General features: G+C 45.9%; 1 protein-coding gene and 1 pseudogene across 1 annotated transcript in view; both read left to right on the top strand.

Annotated features, from left to right (window-relative positions):
* Positions 1–18,111, top strand: part of LOC126470785 (uncharacterized) — a 742,455-nt gene that overhangs the window by 459,511 nt on the left and 264,833 nt on the right. The gene's annotated exons all lie outside the window — the stretch shown is intronic.
* Positions 2,836–2,953, top strand: LOC126472056 (5S ribosomal RNA; annotated as a pseudogene).

Raw genomic sequence — 18,111 nt, 5'->3', positions numbered from 1 at the left:
CTAGCGCTCTTGTCTCTACGGTTATAGTTGATACAGTCGCCATGCGTTTCGTACTGTTCGTCTTAAATTGGACAGTTCAATCCATAGTGTTTTTGAGATATTTGGAAACCTCTTCTTAGTTACTGTTATATTTCCTAACACTTCCTTCAATCTGTGTGCTTTGAAATCGATGCTGCATTCATTGCAGTGAAATAGAAATTCCCCTAGTAGACGAGTTAGGAGATCCCAGTCGACACGGTCCATGTCTAAAGCAGTTGCATTGGAAGTTAGTCCAGTTCAACCAGCATGTGCAATTCCTAGATCAAATATGATACCACTGCCGTCACTATTAGTGTCATTATATTTTACGTTCCTACCGTGGATTCTTTCCATGACCAACCTGTTCGCTATGTTCCAATACATATGTGGCTGACCACACCTGTTCACGACAAGTGAATATTTGAAGACTACATGATTGTTAGAGTGCATACACCAAATAGCTGCTTACAATAAGTAATCTTTATTTACGACAGACTGGACAGACGTAAAGAAAGATTACTTATTGTAAGCAGCTATTTACTGTATGTACTCTAACAATCATGTCGTTGTCAGATATATATTACGCTGCTGGCGCTAAAGAAGTAGAATATTTGAGGATTATGTGGTCATATTTTTGTGCTCACAACCAACCAAATAACAGAACAAAATTCAATTTTTTAAAAATATGTCTCCTTCTATCTAATAAAAGCACATCTGTACACTATAAAATAAAATTAATCATCCCTAAATTAACCTATTGTAGCAGTCCGTTTGCTGTCGATGATGTCTGTACTTTCAGTAACAGCAGTTGGGAGGATTCAAAAGATGGAACAAATTCAATATAACGACAAGGAAGTCATATTTTACAGCAATGTCTGTAAGTGCTGTAAGGAAAAGTCCAACTCACTACAGATCATGAGGAAGCAGCATCTGGCTTATCATCATCTCTTGGTGTGACGTCGTAGCGTAACACACATATTTTTGTATCACTTGCACTGTTTTCGTAGTCTTAGACAGTAGAACTCAAATTCAGTAAATACTTCTTGTTTTTACATGTTCACACTTTTTAGACAACACTGATTATGTTTTGATCCAAAGTTCCACACTTTTCTTAGCTATCGAATATGTGGATTTTATACATTTCGGGCTGAAGTATTTGAAGATGATCCTTAAACAACCCAAGGAAAAGCAGTCGGCCCAGTATTTTGCGAAACTGTACGGTGAAGCAAGAGTCAGACTTAAAATTTCGTAGCTACAGCGTACGTAATTGGATTGTTTAGATACGTACGATAGTCAAGAAAACACAGAGTCTAATTAAGCTGCGGTTATTCTTTTGCAGCGATGGTGACTGTTTCGCTTTCATTTCGTCTTCTATAACTGTAAGTGCTCGCCCAGTCCCAAGTGTTCCTCTCAACTCCAGTTAAGAACCGTGCAGGTTTCTAGCTGCCGGCACAAGCCGGAGAACCCGCAAGAGTGCGTCACAAGAATTATACGTCTGTCCGGGCTGAACGCAGCCCGTGGCCATGCGGCTGGCGACGTGAAGGGATCAACGTACTTTCCCAAGTCCTGCGCGTCTATGAAAGGAGGAAGCAGTCCAAAGAACGATGGAGGTAACACCATCAGCAGCCCAGCAGCGCGGCTGTCTGTTGCTATCGTCTTGTGTACACAGCGCGAAGTAAGTTAGTTGAGAGTACGTTTTGTGCGTTGCTCAACTGAAGAGCAGTTTCACCGTTTATTGTAAGTAGGTCGCTGTAATCATAGTCGTAAATATGCTCTAGTTAGGGTAATGTCCTCGAATCATTTAAGATTCTCAGCCTTGCCTAAATTATATTATTCTTGGAATGTCTGGTACAAGATGTCCAAAGAGAGATAGCAAATATTCAACATCCCTGCGACAGCTGCGCGCACACTGATGGGCTAGTTGAGTAGCGTCTGTTCTTCTCATAGCTCGTAGAAATGATAAGTCTCACAGCTGGCATATCTCTTATTTCTCAGAGCGCACTGCATGCAACAGACCCATAGATCGAGAGTGTCCTCATTTGTATGGACTCCACTGATTTCCTGCTGTCTTTTAGGAGGACAGGTTATAGGGAGTGAATAATCCCTCCAGAACAGAGTTTCCTAAGAACTCTTACCAGAATGAATGACATACGAAAATCGATATATTTGTAGTGAACAGTGAGCCACAAATATGCTGACTTGCACGCCAAAAACATTCAGCAATTTTTGGCTCGCAGCAACTATCCTTCCGCCCTGTGACTGCTATAGTCTGCTGGCCGGCAAGGAGAAGGAAGAATGGTCAAAGCTCTTCAACAAGGATATCAGCTTCAATGAAACTTGGTATTTGGTAACCGAATAGTTCTTACTACACCACGTATGGTTCCTTATTTCTGGACTTTAGCAGAGCAAAATTGTCACCAGTAACTGTCTAAGAGCCGTACAAATTACTATCAATAAAATGAATAACCTACTAAAATTAATATACTCTAGAATCTTAAGTTGAAGAGGAGGAGATTAGTGTTTAACGTCACGTCGACGGCGAAGTCATTAGAGACGGAACATAAGCTTGAGTCACGGAAGGACAGAGAAGGAAAGCGGCCGTGCCCGCTTTTTTTCACGATACCATTTTTTTATGTGGTACCAAGTGGCAATGGTGCAACAAATAACAGACATAAACTGCTTTGTAGAGTACAAAACAATAATGGACTGCGTCCCTCTTCGTGATTCCTCGCCGATATCGTTGTACCTCTTGTTGCCGCCAAGCACGTTGTCGCATTTTCACTTTTTTTCTTTTTTATAGCTCATCAATAGGAGAGGGGAAACGGCCTTGCCTCAGTGGATAAACCGGTTCCCGTCAGATCACCGAAGTTAAGCGCTGTTGGGCGTGGCCGGCACTTGGATGGGTGACCATGCGGGCCGCCATGCGCTGTTGCCATTTTTCGGGGTGCACTCATCCTCGTGATGCCAATTGAGGAGCTACTCAACCGAATAGTAGAGGCTCCGGTCAAAGAAAACCACCATAACGACCGGGAGAGCAGTGTGCTGACCACACGCCCCTCCTATCCACATCCTCAGCTGAGGATGACAAGGCGGTCGGATGGTCCCGATGGGCCACTCGTAGCCTGAAGACGGAGTGCTGTGCTAATAGGAGAGGAATCAAAATACTTTAGGAAGGAAATAACTTAAAGGAAGCAAAATACACCTTTCTTTTTAGTTTACAACGATACCATCACTGGGCCCACTTTACTAAGGAAATGAAACGTGTTCTCGATCAAAAAGAGAGAAAAGAAGAAAATCTCCGCTAGTGAGTGAGTATGAAAGCGGTCCTCGCCGGTGATTCTGGTTTTGGGCACGTCGTCTCGTAGAAATGAAGGAGAAACCGTTTCGTCATGGTCTGTGTATGCCTCTTCATCGTGCTCAACGTCAGCTTCTGACACCTCGGACATTCCAGCTCAGCGGGGGATCTCCTAACACACTCCCCAAGAAATTAGAAAAATGTTGTTAGTATCTCGAGTTGCACACAAACGTCGTATGTCGTTCATGTAGATGGTTCCAGAAATCCTGCACATTCTTCGGGCCTTCGTGAAGCAGGTAACGCACTGCTTGTACTCGTGTCCATGTCACAGCGTTCGTCTTCGCTCGCGGGTAGTAAGTTGTGTCCAGAAAAAGAACAATCGTATGGTCAATGGCTTGTTGTCCTACACGGAGAAGGAAGGAAATCATCTTCGTCACTAGATGCCACACTTCCGCAGAGGGGCCGCTCATGAGACGGTGGGCGTCGTCGTCTCTAACTTGACACGTTCGACACAACGGGGAATTCAGCATATTGATGGCGTGGAGGAGGGATCGGGTGGCTTGTTTACCGTTAACTGCCAGGTACTACGTCGTTCGTGTACCTGTATCAAGGGTAGTATAGTGAATTGTCCGCCATATCACCGGCCAATCGACTGTGGGGCGCCGTGCTTCCGCAGGGTTGGCGGGGCGCCTGCTCGTGAGTATTCGATAGATGTGCGCTGTCGTCGGTCTATTGGCCAGTAGACCTGTCATAACGTAGGTACATTCACGGCAAAAATCTCTGATATGATGAAATGATTCGAAAATGTTCTTCACCATCACCGGCGCAATTCGAGAAGCTGGCGCCATTTCGTGTATGAAGAGTCCCGACAGACTCCGCTGTTGTCTATCCCATATTTTCAACATCACGCTGAGATATCAAATTCAAATGGCTCCGAGCACCATGGGACTTAACTTCTGACGTCATCAGTCCCCTGGAACTTAGAACTACTTATACCTAACTAACCTAAGGACATCACACACATCCATGCCCGATGCAGGATTCGAACCTGCGACCGTAGCGGTCGCGCGGTTCCAGACTGTAGCGCCTAGAACCGCTCGGCCACGAAGGCCGGCACGCTGGGATAAAGAGCCATCGTAGGACCGTGAAAGGGTACGAGCCCGAGACTTTCTCTACCAATAGGTAGGGTCGGATCTTGAAAGGTAATCCGACGCGCCGACCGGGGTGGCAGAACGGTTCTAGGCTCTACAGTCTGGAACCGCGCGACCGCTACGGTGGCAGGTTCGAATCCTGCCTCGGGCGTGGATGTGTGTGATGTCTTTAGGTTAGTTAGGTTAGGGGACTGATGACCTCAGAAGTTAAGTCCCATAGTGCTCAGAGCCTTTTGAACCATTTTTGAGAACCGCTCGGCCACTTCGGCCGGCGCACTTAAGTGTGATTTGCAGAGTTTCCATGTAGAGATAGGTGAATGCGAGTCCAGTGTGCTAACCACTGATCTACCCTGCTCGGTTTAAGTTGAAGATGACGGCTTGCATTTGTAGCACTATGTGCAAGATATAACAAACAAGGAGGATGAGCACTTAACAGCGTTTTGAAAATTGATGATTATTTACCCTTCGCGTTAGTTCAGAATATATTAAATGCTCAAGTATTAAAATGTATCTGTACACTGAATAGATTCTGTAATTAAACTGTTATATTTATTTAAATTTTTAAAATTTATCGATTATTACCATTCATATGTCTAGTTTGTTTTACGGATTCACGTTGAACCGTAAAATATTATATTCCGTTAGATTCATAACAAAACAAGTAGTCAGCTACTAAATTTTCTTTATACTGTAGTAGTTCATAAATGAAGTAATTTTTAAATTAATTTGTTAGAAGATTGCTTGATATTGTCATTGGCTACGTGTACTTGAGGTGATTAACCTAAAAAAGGAAAAAAAAAACTATTTGGTATATCGAATTGGGAGTGATAGCCATTTGTCCTCTTTCTTACTAATACCTTATCTCTGTTTCGACAAAATGTTTTTCATAGTTTCAGAGCAATGCTGGCAATTCTCAGATTACTCCTATTAAGATGATTTATTGCCCTATTTTAATAGAACTTAGTGAAATAAACGAGGGGAACGTATCCGGTATACGAATAATTGGCGTCACCATATGGGCTACAAAAATACGTAAAATATACGAAAACCCAACGGAATACGGGTTACGCTACAGACAGTGAAATTATGAGCACACCTTTTCCAAAATTTGAGCGTAAAAACTTTGTTGTCATTATAGCTCTTAATGGGGCAAATACTCAGTATTTTGACAGAGAAGGTGGTACAGTGAAAAACCTAGTGGAGAACCTAAATGAAGCAGCTGCTAGTGAGGGTGTACGAAAACGTACGAAACTTGTGGGGCTGCAGATACTGCTTATCTATGATGGGTTGTTATCGAATAAGGCAATGTCGGAGGCCCAATTCCTCAAATCTCTGTGATAAAATGGCCTACGTCACAGAAATAGCTTCTAACTGAGATATTGTCTTTTTCAGCCACTCTTAATATGACTGAGGCTGTCCCGTCGACATCGAGGTCATTAGTGACACATTGTGTCAAAGATGGTGACGGAAACTGGCCGCGCCTTTTCAAAGGAACCATCCGCTTTTGCCTTGAACTATTCAGGTGAATCACGGAAAACATGAATCTGGATGGCCGGAGGTGTTTTTGAACCGTCGTCCTTACGAACGCGAGTCCACTGTGCTAAACACTGCGCCACCTCCCTCGGCAGGTACAGGATTCAAGTCCCCGTCCTGCTGTTCACATTTGGGTTTACGGGGATTCCCTAAATCAATTTAGGCGAACGCCAGGATGGTGTTCTCCTCCATTCAATTCTGTCCGAAGTTGTACCCCACTTGTAAATGACGTCACCGCCGAAGGGAGTAAAAATCTTATATTCTTTCCTTTCTCTATTAAATTAATGCAAGAACAGTTGTTAGTACACGACCTTCTCAAGCTGAATTTCTCTAACATTCCAACCATTATCATTATTTTAGATCTGAATGGGACGATATAAACGTTTGTCGATTTATAATGGAATATCCATATATATTATAAAAGGGTATCTACACTCCTGGAAATGGAAAAAAGAACACATTGACACCGGTGTGTCAGACCCACCATACTTGCTCCGGACACTGCGAGAGGGCTGTACAAGCAATGATCACACGCACGGCACAGCGGACACACCAGGAACCGCGGTGTTGGCTGTCGAATGGCGCTAGCTGCGCAGCATTTGTGCACCGCCGCCGTCAGTGTCAGCCAGTTTGCCGTGGCATACGGAGCTCCATCGCAGTCTTTAACACTGGTAGCATGCCGCGACAGCGTGGACGTGAACCGTATGTGCAGTTGACGGACTTTGAGCGAGGGCGTATAGTGGGCATGCGGGAGGCCGGGTGGACGTACCGCCGAATTGCTCAACACGTGGGGCGTGAGGTCTCCACAGTACATCGATGTTGTCGCCAGTGGTCGGCGGAAGGTGCACGTGCCCGTCGACCTGGGACCGGACCGCAGCGACGCACGGATGCACGCCAAGACCGTAGGATCCTACGCAGTGCCGTAGGGGACCGCAGCGCCACTTCCCAGCAAATTAGGGACACTGTTGCTCCTGGGGTATCGGCGAGGACCATTCGCAACCGTCTCCATGAAGCTGGGCTACGGTCCCGCACACCGTTAGGCCGTCTTCCGCTCACGCCCCAACATCGTGCAGCCCGCCTCCAGTGGTGTCGCGACAGGCGTGAATGGAGGGACGAATGGAGACGTGTCGTCTTCATCGATGAGAGTCGCTTCTGCCTTGGTGCCAATGATGGTCGTATGCGTGTTTGGCGCCGTGCAGGTGAGCGCCACAATCAGGACTGCATACGACCGAGGCACACAGGGCCAACACCCGGCATCATGGTGTGGAGAGCGATCTCCTACACTGGCCGTACACCACTGGTGATCGTCGAGGGGACACTGAATAGTGCACGGTACATCCAAACCGTCATCGAACCCATCGTTCTACCATTCCTAGACCGGCAAGGGAACTTGCTGTTCCAACAGGACAATGCACGTCCGCATGTATCCCGTGCCACCCAACGTGCTCTAGAAGGTGTAAGTCAACTACCCTGGCCAGCAAGATCTCCGGATCTGTCCCCCATTGAGCATGTTTGGGACTGGATGGAGCGTCGTCTCACGCGGTCTGCATGTCCAGCACGAACGCTGGTCAAACTGAGGCGCCAGGTGGAAATGGCATGGCAAGCCGTTCCACAGGACTACATCCAGCATCTCTACGATCGTCTCCATGGGAGAATAGCAGCCTGTATTGCTGCGAAAGGTGGATATACACTGTACTAGTGCCGACATTGTGCATGCTCTGTTGCCTGTGTCTATGTGCCTGTGGTTCTGTCAGTGTGATCTTGTGATGTATCTGACCCCAGGAATGTGTCAATAAAGTTTCCCCTTCCTGGGACAATGAATTCACGGTGTTCTTATTTCAATTTCCAGGAGTGTCTGTGACATATATTTGGCCAGAGTGAAAGCGCTTCAGAAGTGCTCGAGGATGTTCTATATCTCTTTCTAAACCACTGGACCGATTTCAGCCAAACCTGGTATACATATCACTTACTGCAGAGAAAGAAACTGTGGGGAATATTCACAAAAGCTTCTGCAAAGTCTATGGAGCATCTGCTGTCGACAGCAGTACAGTTAGTTGCTGGGCACGGGGGGTGAGGTCATCAGAAGGCTGTTTGGCAGAGCTCCACGATTTGCAGCAGTCAAGGAGACCATCCACGGCTGTCACACCTGACACACCTGACACACCTGACTTGCACTTGTTTGTGCCATTAAAGGATGCCATTCGTGGAAGACATATTGAGAACGATGAGGAGATGATTCACACAGTGAAGCTCTGATTCCGCCACCAGGACAAGGACTGGTACCGACAGGGCATACACGCCCTTGTTTCGCGCTGGAGGAAGGCCAAAAATGGTTCAAATGGCTCTTAGCACTATGAGACTTAACATCTGAGCTCATCAGTCCCCTAGAACTTAGAACTACTTAAACCTAACCAACCTAAGGACATCACAGACATCTATGCCCAAGGCAGGCTTCGAACCTGCGACGGTAGCAGTCGCGCGGTTCCAAAATGTAGCGCCTAGAACCGCTCGGTTACAACGGCCGGAGAGGAAGTCCATAGTACGGGATGGAGATTACGTGGAAAAATAGGGTGTGTAGATAAAACACCATTCTTCGTGTGTGTAATTCTCATTATGTTCAATAAGGAACTGTTGAAGAAAAAATGCGGTGTATTACTTTCTGGGCAACCATCGTAATTTTAATTCAAAAGAAAGCAGCTGCTGACAGTTGTGAGTATTACCAAACCGTCAGTTTAGTAAGACATGACTGCAAAATACTCACATATATTTTTTACGGAAGAAATGAAAAACTGGTAGATGCCAACATCGGTGGAGATCAGCTTGGATACTTGAGAAATGTAGTTAAGCGCGACGCAGTATTGCCTTAAGACTTATCTCAAAAGATAGATTAAGAATGACGAACCTACGTTTATAGCATCTGTAGACTTAGAGTAAGATTTTGACAGTCTTGACTGGAATACACTGCGAAACTGACCACTAGATGCCACGAGAGGCCCACCCATCATTGTATAAGGAGGCGGAGATTATTGTGTTGTCTTTAGAGAAGCGGTAACAGTAGAAGGGAATATCATGAGAGTTCAGTGTCATCGACCGTGGGCTAGTGATTGGATGCCACCTGAGTAACAAGCCCACCGAGACATTTCAACCTTACTGAAGCTGCCCAAGTCGATTGTTGGTGATGTGACTGTCAGGTGGAAAGGCAAAGGAGCAAGCACAGCTAAACCAAGACCAGGCAGAAAACATACGAGTATATGTAAATTGGAGGTGGAGAGCGAAGAAAGGAAAGCAAAGGGAGGGGATCACTGTTATTAGCTGCTTTGTGACATTATGCAGAATCAACGGCGACGAGTGAAAATGTGTACCAGACCGGGATTCGAACCGGGGATCTCCTGCTTACTAGGCAGGCGCATTAACCACTGCACCATCCGGGACACAGTGTTATCGCAACTACGTGGACTATCTCGGCACGCCTCACGGCCGATCCACACTTCCATTGAGCGCCACTTCTCCGCAGTCCCTATAGATTTCCTCTATATTCGCTCACTGAGATTCCCACAGGAGGTCGGACGTATTTGTGCATCTGCACAGAAGGTGGATCCATTGCCCAGCTAGGCCAATCAAATTATATGAATGCATGTCTGAAAGCACAGACACCATGTATTCGTACACTTAAGAGCCCAAGAAACTGGTTTCCGCAGCTCGTGCTCTAGTGACTAACGTTGCTGCCTCTGGATTACGGGGTCCCGGGTTCGATTCCCGGCCGGGTTAGAGATTTTCTCTGACCGGGGACTGGGTGTTTGTGTTGTCCTCCTCCTTTCATCATCATTCGTGGCAGTCGCTAGATCGGATTGTGTAAAAATTTGGACTGTGTAAACATTAGGACTTTGTACGGGCGCTGATGACCGCGCAGTTGATCGCCCGACAAACCAAACATCATCATCATCCTCAAAGAAACTGGCACACCTGCCTTATATCGTGAAGGGCCACTGGGAGCACGCAGAAGTGTCGCATCACAACATCGCATGGACTCGAATAATGTCTGAAGTAGTGTTGAAGGAAACTGACCATGAATCGTGCAGGGCTGTCCATAAATCCGTAAGAGTACGAGGGGGTGGAGATCTCTTCTGAACAGCACGTTGCAAGGCATCCAAGATATGCTCAATAATTCTCACGTCTGGGGAGTTTGGTGGCCATCGGAAGTGTTTGAACTCAGAAGAGTGTTCCTGGAGCGACTTTGTAGCAATTCGGGTCGTGATGGGTGTCGCATTGTCCTGCTGGAATTGCACAAGTCCGTCGGAATGAACAATGGACATGAAGGGATAGAGATGATCAGACGGAATGCTTACGTACGTGTCATCTGTCAGAGGCGTCCCATATCACTCCAACTGCACACGCCCCACACCATTACAGGGTCCTCACCAGTTTGAACAGTCCCCTGCTGACATGCAGGTTCCATGGATTCATGAGGTTGTAACCACACCCGTAAATTTCCATCGACTCGATACAATTTGAAACAAGACTCGCAGGACCAGGCTACATGTTTCCCGTCGTCAACAGTTCAACGTCGGTGTTGACGGGCTCAGTTGCGGCGTAAAGCTTTTTGTCGTGCAGTCATCAAGGGTACACGAGTGGGCGTTCGGCTCGGAAAGCCCATATCGATGATGTTTCGTTGAATGGTTCGCACGCTGACACTTGTTGATGGCCCAGCACTGAAATATGCAGCAGTTTGCGGAAGGGTTGCACTACTGTCACGTTGAACGATTCTCTTCAGTCGTCGTTGATCCCGTTCTTGCAGAATCTTTTTCCGGCTGCAGCGATGTCGGAGATTTGATGTTTTACCTGATTTCTGTTATTCACGATACACTCTTGAAATACTCGTACGGGAAAATCCCCACTTCATCGCTACCTCGGAGACGCTGTGTCTTATCGCTCGTGCGCCGACTATAACACCACGTTCAAACTCACTTAAATATTGATAACCTACCATTGTAGCAGCAGTAACCAATCTAACAACTGCTGCAGACACTTCTTGTCTTCTCTAGGCGTTGCGGACCGCGCGCCGTATTCTACCTGTTCACATACCTCTGGTATGCCTGTATCAGTTCCTTTGGCGCTTCAGTATATAATACGACCACATATACTTACGGACAGGGCTCGTCGAGCATTGCAGAGCGTGTTTGTAAAAAAAATCGCATGAAATCAGCTGAAGGAATCACTCGAGAGTTCCAAAGTGCTACCAGCAGTCCAGCTACTGTGCGGAGGGAGTTAAAAAGAATGTGGTACAATGATTGATCAGTTCCCCATAAGCTACACATTTCTGTGCTAAGCTACGCTTGAGGTTGTGTAAAGAGCGGCGTTACTGAACGGTGGATGACTGGAAACGAGTGATACAGAGTGATGAATCACACTTTACGCTGTGGCAATCCGATGGAAGGGTTTAGGTTTGGCGAAAGCATGTAAAACGTTTATTGCCATCACGTATAATGCCAACAGCGAAGTAAGGAGGAGATCGTGTTACGGTATGTGGATGTTTTTCATGGTTAGTTTGTGGTCTCCTCATTGGGCTTAAGAAAATGCTAAATACGGAGGGATGTGGACACAGTTTATAGCATCGTTTATTGCGTGTCATAGAGAAACAGTTCAGAGACGATGTCTGACTGTATCAGCATGACAGTACACCGTGTTATAAAGCAGCATCTGTGAGGCAATGGTTTCTCGACAGTTACATTCCTGAAATGGAATGGCCTGCCCAGAGATCCGACCTGAAGCCCATGGAAGACTTTTGGGGTGAGTTAGAAATTCCACTTCGTTCCACACCCCAGCGTCCAATACTACTGTCGTCTATGATTTCGGCTCTTGAGAGGAATGGGTTTGCCATTCCCCCACAGACATTCAGACGCCTTACTGAAGTGCCACCAGTAGAGTTACAGCCATCATAAAGGCAAAGGGTGTACATTCCCCGTGTCAGAGTTCACTAATAGGTGTCCGGATGCTTTTGATTAGATGGGGTACATTGTTCCCTACTAACACATATGAACCGACATGTTAATTGTAATGAGGATATTGTGTTGCCATTGTATAGTGTTAATAACATTGTTCATAAATAACTCACTTTCAATTACTGTGCTGTCTGATGAAATGCAACGACTTTTTAAGCATCTCAATTTCCAACTGCCATGCAACGTAACCTTATCCTTTAATTTTCTTTTATACGACGGTGAGTCAAATGAAAACCTTAAATTTGTAATAACAAATCGAAAATTCGCGCCGTTATCCTGTAAGTTAGTAAGTGTGCTACAAACAGCGTGCAGAATGGCCTGTAGGTAGCAGCATAGTGCAGATGCATACATACCGACGCAGTATCAGTATAAACATGGCCGCCCCAATTGCGATTTGCACCAAGGAAGAACAGCGTTCTATTATTCATCTACATCTACATCTATACTCCGCGAGCCACCTTACGGTGTGTGGCGGAGGGTACTTATTGTACCACAATCTGATCCCCCCTTCCCTGTTCCATTCACGAATTGTGCGTGGGAAGAACGACTGCTTGTAAGTCTCCGTATTTGCTCTAATTTCTCGGATCTTTTCGTTGTGATCATTACGCGAGATATATGTGGGCGGTAGTAATATGTTGCCCATCTCTTCCCGGAATGTGCTCTCTCGTAATTTCGATAATAAACCTCTCCGTATTGCGTAACGCCTTTCTTGAAGTGTCCGCCACTTGAGCTTGTTCAGCATCTCCGTAACGCTCTCGCGCTGACTAAATGTCCCCATGACGAATCGCGCTGCTTTTCGCTGGATCATGTCTATCTCTTCTATTAATCCAACCTGGTAAGGGTCCCATACTGATGAGCAATACTCAAGAATCGGACGAACAAGCGTTTTGTAAGCTACTTCTTTCGTCGATGAGTCACATTTTCTTAGAATTCTTCCTATGAATCTCAACCTGGCGCCTGCTTTTCCCACTATTTGTTTTATGTGATCATTCCACTTCAGATCGCTCCGGATAGTAACTCCTAAGTATTTTACGGTCGTTACCGCTTCCAATGATTTACCACCTATGGCATAATCGTACTGGAATGGATTTCTGCCCCTATGTATGCGCATTATATTACATTTATCTACGTTTAGGGAAAGCTGCCAGCTGTCGCACCATGCATTAATCCTCTGCAGGTCCTCCTGGAGTACGTACGAGTCTTCTGATGTTGCTACTTTCTTGTAGACAACCGTGTCATCTGCAAATAGCCTCACGGAGCTACCGATGTTGTCAACTAAGTCATTTATGTATATTGTAAACAATAAAGGTCCTATCACGCTTCCCTGCGGTACTCCCGAAATTACCTCTACATCTGCAGATTTTGAACCGTTAAGAATGACATGTTGTGTTCTTTCTTCTAGGAAATCCTGAATCCAATCACAAACCTGGTCCGATATTCCGTAAGCTCGTATTTTTTTCACTAAACGTAAGTGCGGAACCGTATCAAATGCCTTCCTGAAGTCCAGGAATACGGCATCAATCTGCTCGCCAGTGTCTACGGCACTGTGAATTTCTTGGGCAAATAGGGCGAGCTGAGTTTCACATGATCTCTGTTTGCGGAATCCATGTTGGTTATGATGAAGGAGATTTGTATTATCTAAGAACGTCATAATACGAGAACACAAAACATGTTCCATTATTCTACAACAGATTGACGTAAGCGAAATAGGCCTATAATTATTCGCATCTGATTTATGACCCTTCTTGAAAATGGGAACGACCTGCGCTTTCTTCCAGTCGCTAGGTACTTTACGTTCTTCCAGCGATCTACGATAAATTGCTGATAGAAAGGGGGCAAGTTCTTTAGCATAATCACTGTAGAATCTTAAGGGTATCTCGTCTGGTCCGGATGCTTTTCCGCTACTAAGTGATAGCAGTTGTTTTTCAATTCCGATATCGTTTATTTCAATATTTTCCATTTTGGCGTCCGTGCGACGGCTGAAGTCAGGGACCGTGTTACGATTTTCCGCAGTGAAACAGTTTCGGAACACTGAATTCAGTATTTCTGCCTTTCTTCGGTCGTCCTCTGTTTCGGTGCCATCGTGGTCAACGAGTGACTGAATAGGGGATTTAGATCCGCTTACCGATTTTACATATGACCAAAACTTTTTAGGGTTCTTGTTTAGATTATTTGCCAATGTTTTATGTTCGAATTCGTTGAATGCTTCTCTCATTGCTCTCTTTACGCTCTTTTTCGCTTCGTTCAGCTTTTCCTTATCAGCTATGATTCGACTACTCTTAAACCTATGATGAAGCTTTCTTTGTTTCCGTAGTACCTTTCGTACATGATTGTTATACCACGGTGGATCTTTCCCCTCGCTTTGGACCTTAGTCGGTACGAACTTATCTAAGGCGTACTGGACGATGTTTCTGAATTTTTTCCATTTTTGTTCCACATCCTCTTCCTCAGAAATGAACGTTTGATGGTGGTCACTCAGATATTCTGCGATTTGTGCCCTATCACTCTTGTTAAGCAAATATATTTTCCTTCCTTTCTTGGCATTTCTTATTACACTTGTAGTCATTGATGCAACCACTGACTTATGATCACTGATACCCTCTTCTACATTCACGGAGTCGAAAAGTTCCGGTCTATTTGTTACTATGAGGTCTAAAACGTTAGCTTCACGAGTTGGTTCTCTAACTATCTGCTCGAAGTAATTCTCGGACAAGGCAGTCAGGATAATGTCACAAGAGTCTCTGTCCCTGGCTCCAGTTCTGATTGTGTGACTATCCCATTCTATACCTGGTAGATTGAAGTCTCCCCCTATTACAATAGTATGATCACGAAACTTCTTCACGACGTTCTGCAGGTTCTCTCTGAGGCGCTCAACTACTACGGTTGCTGATGCAGGTGGTCTATAGAAGCATCCGACTATCATATCTGACCCACCTTTGATACTTAACTTAACCCAGATTATTTCACATTCGCATTCGCTAATAACTTCACTGGATATTATTGAATTCTTTACTGCTATAAATACTCCTCCACCATTGGCGTTTATCCTATCCTTGCGGTATATATTCCATTCTGTGTCTAGGATTTCGTTACTGTTCACTTCCGGTTTTAACCAACTTTCCGTTCCTAATACTATATGCGCACTATTTCCTTCAATAAGAGATACTAATTCAGGAACCTTGCCCTGGATACTCCTGCAGTTTACCAATATTACGTTAACTTTTCCTGTTTTTGGTCTCTGAGGACGGACGTTCTTTATCAACGATGATAATGTCCTCTCTGGTAAGCCGTCAGGTATTTTATCGTTTCGCCCAAGGGGGGGGGTCCCTCTAACCTAAAAAACCCCCGTGTGCACGCCACACGTACTCTGCTACCCTAGTAGCTGCTTCCGGTGTGTAGTGCTCGCCTGACCTGTCTAGGGGGGCCCTACAGTTCTCCACCCAATAACGGAGGTCGATGAATTTGCAACCATTATAGTCGCAGAGTCGTCTGAGCCTCTGGTTTAGACCCTCCACACGGCTCCAAACCAGAGGACCGCGATCGACTCTGGGCACTATGCTGCAGATATTAAGCTCAGCTTGCACTCCGCGTGCGATGCTGGTTGTCTTCACCAAATCAGCCAGCCGCCGGAAGGAACCAAGGATGGCCTCAGAACCCAAGCGGCAGGCGTCATTCGTTCCGACATGTGCTACTATCTGCAGCCGGTCACACCCAGTGCGTTCAATAGCTGCCGGAAGGGCCTCCTCCACATTACGGACGAGACCCCCGGCAAGCACACCGAGTGCACACTGGCATTCTTCCCCGACCTACCCGCTATTTTCCTGAGGGGCTCCATAACCCGCCTAACGTTGGAGCTCCCTATAACTAATAGGCCCGCCCTCTGTGACTGTCGGGACCTTGCCGGAGAATCGGCCACTGGCCCAACAGGCGAGGCATCCTGTGGTGGCTCGGAAACGATGTCATCACCACTAGGAAGCACCCCGTACCTGTTGGAAAAGGGTAAGGCAGCTGCCACGCGGCCAGATCCCACCTTCGCCTTTCGGCCAGGCACGCGCGAGCCCACCACTGTCCGCCATTCACCCTGGAGTGATGGCTGACCGGTAAGATGCTCACTGCCGGAAGACGCAGCGACATCAGGGGTTCCATGTGATTCCAAGGCCACCGAAGTAGGCATAGGTCTCACCACAGTTGCCCCAACGCCACTACGAGCCGACGCCTGCGCCTCGAGCTCGATGAGCCTAACAGACAAAGCCTCCACCTGCCCCCGAAGAGTGGCCAATTCTCCTTGCGTCCGCTCACAACAACCACAGTCCCTACACATGACTATGTTTACCCTACTCTATACGGTGACAAATTCCCAAGATAATCTTCTGATGAGCTACTCTGATAATCAAGAAACACTCACTGAAATACGAGACGCGAAAACTACGCTAGGTTTTCCCAGAAAAACTATTTAAAAGCTAAGCGCAGCAAATAAGTACAAAAACGCTTTATACAAACAGTACTCGCTGCTGCTGGTGCTCTCGCTCTGGCTGTCACAAGACAACTCGGTTCTTGCGTAGTGAAGGTGTGAAACCTATTGAAATTCATCGACGAATGAAGGTTCAGTAATGCATTTTTGTCACAGCAGAAAGTTTACGAATGCAGTACGAAGTTTGCAAATAGTGTGACTTCAGTGGAAGATGCTCCTCGTCCAGGTCAGGCACAATGAGTTGTGACTCCACAGAACATTGCAGCAGTTGAAGCCATAGCGAAGGAAAACCGCCGAGTGACACTGAATGACATTGCAGCATGTTTGCAGTTTAGTCATGGGTCAGCACACCACACTGTGCATGATGTGCCCCAGTCTCACAAAGTGTCTGGAAGATGGGTGCCACGGCAGCTGACTCCTGAAAGGAGAGAACGACGTGTTGATGCTTGTGAGGAACTTCTTCGGCGCTTTGAACGAGAAGGTGATGGCTTCCTTGCAAGAATCGTTACTGGGGACGAAACCTGGGTTCACTTCCACCAACCGGAAACGAGGAGAGCGAGCAAGGAATGGCGCCATTCCTCATCACCAAAACCAAAGAAGTTTCGAACAGAACCATCAGCAGGGAAGGTTATGCTGACTCTCTTTTGGGACGAAAAAGGGATCATATTGGGGAATTAAATGCCTAGAAGGACCACTGGCACCAGTGCATCATACACAGATCTCCTAAAAAGTCATCTGCGGCCTGCAATCAAATCAAACTGACGTGGATTGCTGTCAGCAGGTGTCCTTTTGCAACATGACAATACAAGGCCCCACACTGCCGGTACAACAGTTGCAGACCTGCATTTTGAGTGTCTTCCTCATCCACCATACTCACCAGACCTTTCCCCAAGCGATTTCCATATGTTTGGACCTCTCAAAGATGCAATGGGAGGAAAGAAGTGCCGTTCTGATGAAGAGGTACACCACGCGGTGCATGAGTGGTTGCGCGAACTACCAAAAGAATTTTTTTCTAAAGGAATTTATGCTCTTTGTAAGCGCTGGAGGACTTGCATTGAGCGTGGGGGAGATACAGCTTTGTACCATTTCTGCACAATAAATAATATTTAAAAAAATATTTAAGGTTTTCATTTGACTCACTCTCGTACATGTGTCACAAAATACGATAGTTATCTTTATTATGGACGACTTTCGTGTTAAAATAAGGCATTTTTTTTCCGCTAGGTTTCCTGTTAATGGAACTGAGCGGCGGTTCAAACCCACGCTATCCAAATTTAGCTTTTCCATCATTTTCTTAAATTGCTTAATGCAAATTCCGAGTTCGTTCCTTTGAAATAACACGGGCGATATCCTCCCCCAATTCCAACTTGTGCAACATCTCTGATTACCTCGTCATCAGTAGGACGTTAAATCCCAATCTTTCTTTCTTTTCTTTTTTCGTAATTTTTGCGCTCCGAGTGTTTTCTTAATAGTAACATAGTCTTTCTTTATACAATATATGTGCAAGTGCTGTATCACGTGAAATCATTTGCTTGTCAGTAGAGGTTTGATAGATCTGTTACTATAACGCTGCTTGCAACTTATGATGCTACGACGCAAACAATTAGAATAATATACATGACAAGATTTTGTATTCACAATAAC

Source organism: Schistocerca serialis, chromosome 3 (genome assembly GCF_023864345.2).
Source record: "Schistocerca serialis cubense isolate TAMUIC-IGC-003099 chromosome 3, iqSchSeri2.2, whole genome shotgun sequence".
In the NCBI taxonomy this organism is placed as follows: Eukaryota; Metazoa; Arthropoda; class Insecta; order Orthoptera; family Acrididae; genus Schistocerca; species Schistocerca serialis.
The sequence above is the reverse complement of the archived record's forward strand: the minus strand, read 5'-3'. Positions and strand labels throughout refer to the sequence as shown.